We start from the raw sequence: 6,586 nt of genomic DNA, 5'->3' as shown, positions 1-6,586 counted from the left end.
TGTGTTGAAGTTGTTAGAATTTAAAATCGTAGCCATATGCTAGAAATTACGTGTTAAGTTGCGATTTTATGCGTTTTTAACAGTTTTTTAACACTTTTGCGCATAAAGTAGCTCAAACTTGGTTTTGATGCGAAACCGGGGCTGATTAAGGCCTTGGTTATGAAAGGATTAATGTTGTGCGGAAGCTTTGATTAATGACACAGACAAAAACTACAAATGATCATGAAAAGAACACGAAACAACCACAAACACTTAGACAATTCTGATCTAGCAAACTGTCGAGCAGCCCTCCTTCAGCTCAGCTTCTAGGAGTCCACGGGGATTGTTAGAATGCTTTAAGGACCTTGATAGCTAGATCCAAGTACCAAGATTCCATTTTCACTTTAGCCTAGGTCTTGGATGCATAGGTTTAGTCTCCACGTGTCGTACACGGTGGTCTGGTCACTAGTTTGCTGCTGTGTCGTGATGTCTGTATGCAGCCTTGTGTGCAGCCCTCCTTCAGCTCAGCTTCTAGGAGTCCACGGGGATTGTTAGAATGGTTTAAGGACCTTGATAGCTAGATCCAAGTACCGAGATTCCATTTCCACTTTAGCCTAGGTCCTGGATGCATAGGTTTAGTCTCCACGTGTCGTGCAAGGTGGTCTGGTCACTAGTTTGCTGCTGTGTCGTGAGGTCTGTATGCAGCCTTATGTGGGCTCCTTTGGTATCTTCATTTCATACAACCACATTTGTATCAGATTTGCACGAAACTTGGCACACAATACTCTTTGGTATATATTATTGTGTTGAAGTGCATAGAATTGAAAATCATAGTCATATGCTAGAAATTACCTGTTAAGTTGCGATTTTATGCGTTTTTAAGCATTTTTGTCAATTTCGCGCGTAAAGTAGGTCAAACTTGGTTTGTTATGCACGAAACTTGGCACACAACACTATTTGGTATATATTATTGTGTTGAAGTGGTTAGAATTGAAAATCATAGTCCTATGCTAGAAATTACATGTTAAGTTGCGATTTCATGCGTTTTTAACCGTTTTTGGCACTTTCGCGCGTAAAGTAGCTCAAACTTGGTTTGTTTTGCACGAAACTTGGCACACAATACTATTTGGTATATATTATTGTGTCGAAGTTGTTAGAATTGAAGATGGTAGTCATATGCTAGAAATTACGTGTTAAGTTGCGATTTTATGCGTTTTTAACCGTTTTTGGTACTTTCGCGCGTAAAGTAGCTCAAACTTGGTTTGTTTTGCACGAAACTTGGCGCACAACACTATTTGGTATTTATTAATGTGTTGAAGTGGTTAGAATTGAAAATCGTAGTCATATGCTAGAAATTACGTGTTAAGTTGCCATTTTATGCGTTTTTAACCGTTTTTGACACTAACATCTATTTTCTTTTAGTGCTTTCAACAACCTTCTTCTTCCGTTGAATGCGGCTACTACGCGCTGAAGTATATGGACGATATTATAAAATCCGTGAAGGAGTTTGGAGTCGAAAATATAGATGCCGTAAGTATTTGTTACGTTCTTAAATAATTATTGGTAAAATCTAATGTTTAAATATTAATCTTTTATTTTTATATTATATTATAGGTTTTAAACGACATTCCGAGGGAAACACGCCCTTTGAGAAGTGGAGAGATGCGCGAATTAAAAGACATGATTGTCGCGTATCCTGCTAATATTTGTCCTTGATAAATTGTAATTAGTATAGATTATTTTTTATACTTTAATGTATATTATATATATATATATATATATATATATATATATATATATATATATATATATATATATATATATATATATATATATATATATATATATATATGTATATATATATATATATGTATATATATATATATATGTATATATATATATATGTATATATATATATACATATATATATATATATATATACATATATATATATATATATACATATATATATATATATATATATATATATATATATATATATATATATATATATATATGTATATATATATATATATATATATATATATATATATATATATATATATATATATATATATATATATATGTACGTACATAATATTATATTATATATACGAGCGAGAGTTTATTATTACAAAGAGATTATTGTTGATTATCTGTGATTATCATTGGATTAATTATTGTTATTACATTGTATTATTAGTGGATTATTATAAGGATAAAACGAAAAAAGAAAAAAAAATAGAAGTATTTGCTGCGGTCAGGGGCGAAACCGCAGCAAATAATGCCCCACTTATTTGCTGCGGTTTTGCCTCTGACCGCAGCAAATACCCCTCCTTATTTGCTGCGGTTTTGCCTCTAACCGCAGCAAATAATGCCATTTTTTGCTGCGGTTTTTAACCGTGCATTTAAAGTAGGACATTTGTTGCTGTCATTATTGTTGGGGGCCAAAACCGCAGCAAAAAATGGCCAAAAAAAACGCAGCAAACGAGGTTTTTTCCACTAGTGATATGATTGATATTTTGTTACCTAATTTATAATTTTAAATTAGTTAATATCACCTAAATTTTTCTTACTTAGTTGTTTTCAATTCTCTTATGCTTTGTTTGGGAATGGACATTTGATTTGTAAATCCTGAATTGCCTCAATTTATTTGTTTGGGAGGTCATAAATTTCAATTCTAGAATTTGGCCGAATTCCAATCTAATTCCAATGCTCTTTCAAATTGCCCATGGTAAAATGACAGCCCATGACCTATCATTTCAAATTCAATTTGCCTCTCCCACTTTCAGAAACCCTATTTTCATCTTTCACCTTTTATCTTTTTGTCCTTACTTTCAGAAGCCCATGACCTCAATTTGCCTCAATCCACCATTGTTGTTGGTGTTCATTGCTCCAAAGCTTTTCGTCCTTACTTTTCAAGTATGCTTCATCTCTTACTTTCTATTTCTCTTCAGGCATACTTCGTCCTTGTTTCTGTCATTAACTGTGCTTACCCCATTATTTCTTAATTTTCCAATTTGATTGTGAACGAGACTAATTATTGTTTCAGTCAAAGAATTTGTTTTTATCATGTTTTTCTTGTCATAGACACAATTGTTTTGAAACAAAGTAATTGAAAGGTATAGATTTCTTCTTTATCATATTCTTGTTTGTTTTTCAAGTGTGTTGTTTAGTTAATTTCAGTAATTAGGTTTTTCAATTTTGTTTTTCTACAAAATTTTAATCTTAAACTTAGTTTGTTTTATTGTTTTACCCGATTGTTAGGTTATTTGCTTTAGATTAGGTCGTTCTACTCAATTTTAAAGTGAATTCATAGTTTGATTACTGAATTTTAAAGTGAACTCATAGTTTTACTGTGTTGTTGAAGTTGCTAATTGCCATTATTGAGGAGGTTATGCTAAAAATAGAAAGAAGTTGAAGATCATCTTCTTGTTCATGTAAACAATTTTCGGGATTAAAATTGAGACCTTTTTTTATTCTTGTTGTGAAATGAAGTGGAATTCAAGATAAGTAAACTTAGTTTAGTGCAATTATTTGTTCGATTATTGCTGTGAAATGAAGTGAAAATACCTACAGAATCAGCCATTTCTGGTTTATGCTGATTTTTATTAGTTGCTAATAAAGTATAATGTCGTTAGTTGTCCCTTAGTCATCCTTTGGTGTCTTATGCTCTACTGGTTGCATTAATTTCTATTCAAAAGCACAAATGGTGTATTAGTCATCCTTTGAAAAATATATAAATAGAAACAACTAGTCTCTTGAGATACCATCTTTTATAGAGACATATCTTAAGTCTGGCTCATTAAAGATTAATGCTCTGAAATAAAATCAAATTGTGTACTGTCGAATTTGAAAGTTTCGTCATTCTACAAACTTTATTTTCTCATCACTTCATTATTGAATCTTGTCCCCCTCTATTATTTTAATGTTTTATTTTATTACTTCATTTACATTATTAAGGGGTTAAAAGTTAAATCATATACTTCTACTAGAAGTGTCAAAGATTCTTAAATGTTAATAATAATTTATTACAATTTGTAAGTACTTATTAATTGCAAAATACTCCCATGCATCCTAAGTGACAATTTTTTTTTTTGGGAACACAAAAAATGTCTGATCAACTTAGTATTCAAGAATCCAGAAAACGTGCAAGGGAGAATGTGGATAAAGATAAGAAAGTTGTTATGGCGGTTGTAGGTTTTTTCATGACTGTTGTTGTGGCTTGGTTTGATTTGAGGTATGGAGTAAAAGAAATAACATGGAATCAACAAGAGCGTATGAATAGACGAACTATTTGGATGGACACGTTGATGAATGATAGAATATGTAGGGAGCAATTACGTCTAGACAAACGTTGTTTTGAGTAATTGTGCAATATTTTACAATCCAAGGGTGGTTTAGTGACTACAAGATATGTTACAGTGAAAGAAATTGTTGCAATTTTTCTTCATGTTCTTGCACATGATTTGAAAAATAGAACAATACAAGCAACCTTTGCTCGTTCTGGAAAGACTATTAGTCGACAATTTCACGTAGTCCTTAAAGCACTACTCAAGCTTGGAAAGTATTATATAAAACCATGTAATAACCAGAGCAATTACACAAAGGATACAAAGTGGAATAGATTTGAGGTAAGTTATAGTATTAAAAAAAATTGATGTCTTTACTTTCTTAGGAGGTTTGATTTGTAGTATTAACTAGCATAACCATATTAGGGCGTTGTTGGAGCTCTCGATGGGACTCATATTAAAATGACTGTGCCTATTGAGGATCGAGCTCGCTGCCGAGATAGAAAGGGAGACACTAGCACCAATGTTTTAGCTACATGTGATTCAAAACTTCGTTTTACTTACGTTTTCCCTGGTTGGGAAGGTTCTGCTTCAGATCCACGCGTTCTTCGTGATGCTCTTCAAAGGCCTAATGGTTTGAAGATTCCTAGAAGTAAGACTTTATATGTGTAAGAACAACCTAATAATTTACACCAAATGTAAAATGAAATGCTAATATATGTATAATAATTATATAATGCAGATAAGTATTTTCTTGTGGATTTGGGATTTGCTAACGCTGAAGGTTTTCTAGCTCCTTATAAAGGTACGAGGTACCATTTGAATTTGTGGAGAGGCACCACTCCAACAAATTACAAAGAGCTTTTTAATTTACAACATTCTTCAGCTCTAAACACAATTGAAGGGGCTTTTGGGTTATTAAAAAAGCGATGGAGTATACTTAGAGATCCAAGTTTTTATGATAAAAAGACTCAAATTAGAATTATCAACGCTTGTTTTATTCTTCATAACTTTTTGAGGGATGAAATTATGGATGAAACAAGTCTTATTAATGAGGTAGATGAACATTTACTAAATATAGAGACAATTGATAAAGAAGATGTAGAAGATGATTACATTTTTACTACGCAATCAAGTAATGAGTGGAAAGTGTTTAGAGATAATCTTGCTCAAAAGATGTTTGAAGAATATCAACTACGAATGAGACATGTTACTTGAGATTTTAGTTAGGAGATCTTTGTCCTAGATGTCTCAAATGCTTGTTGATATTAAGCTAAATTGGAAGTCTTATTACTCTCTTAAGTATTAATTGAAAGAACAACTTAATTATGTATTGTTATTTGCACTAAAGCCTTTAAAGTAGGTTGTTTTGTTGGATACATGAAGACTTGTTTAAAATCATATGGCTTCATTATTTGCACTGTTACTCGTAATTATTCATATGTAATTGTTTCATTGCATATTTTGTAATTTTTCTTTATATTGTTGAGGACATGCTTGTTAACGTTGATTGCCTTTGCTGTGACATACTTTTAGCATTCATCATGAAGAGATCCGAAAAAGAGCCAATGGTACCACAAAAACAACCAAAATGATCTTATCTTACTTGGAACCAACAAATGGATGCTATAGTTATCTCCACTTTGTTTGAGCAAATCAGTGAAAAAAATAAGGGCGATGGAGAATTCAAACCATAAGCATATCAAGCTGTTGCTGATAACCTAAGGAACCAATTGGGTTTATTGGCTACCACCGAACATGTAAAGAATCGAATCAAAGTATGGAATAAACATCATTCAGTTATCACAGATATTCGCACTTACACCAAGTTTAAGTGGGATGATGATAAGAAGATGCTTGTTATTCCAATTGAAGACCACGAGAAATGGAGTGCCTATTGTAAGGTACAATCTCATAAATTGACTTTATCTAAATATTTGCTAGTAATGTTCTTAATTAGTTTCAATTTCATATTATCATCTATTAAAATTCTTCACCTTATTTTCAGTCTTTGCTTGTCTTTGCCTTTTGTATTATTTTCAGCCCTTGGTTTTTATATTATTGTAGGTGCTTGTGATACTTTTAATAGTAAATAAATAGAATTATAAATAACTTGTATTTTTAATCAATGTAATATTTATCTAGTAAATTTTTTAAATAAGTCAATCATGTGGCGTCTGCTTATAGAAATAAGAATATCGATCATTGGGATGAAATATGCACACTATTTGCCATGGATAGAGCTACGGGTCAAGAAGCTAAGCAACATGAAGAATCAGTGACAGCTATGGAGAAAGAAAATGAAACTTGCAGTG

Source organism: Amaranthus tricolor, chromosome 11 (assembly GCF_026212465.1).
Source record: "Amaranthus tricolor cultivar Red isolate AtriRed21 chromosome 11, ASM2621246v1, whole genome shotgun sequence".
Lineage (NCBI taxonomy): Eukaryota > Viridiplantae > Streptophyta > Magnoliopsida > Caryophyllales > Amaranthaceae > Amaranthus > Amaranthus tricolor.
Note: the sequence above shows the minus strand (reverse complement) of the source record.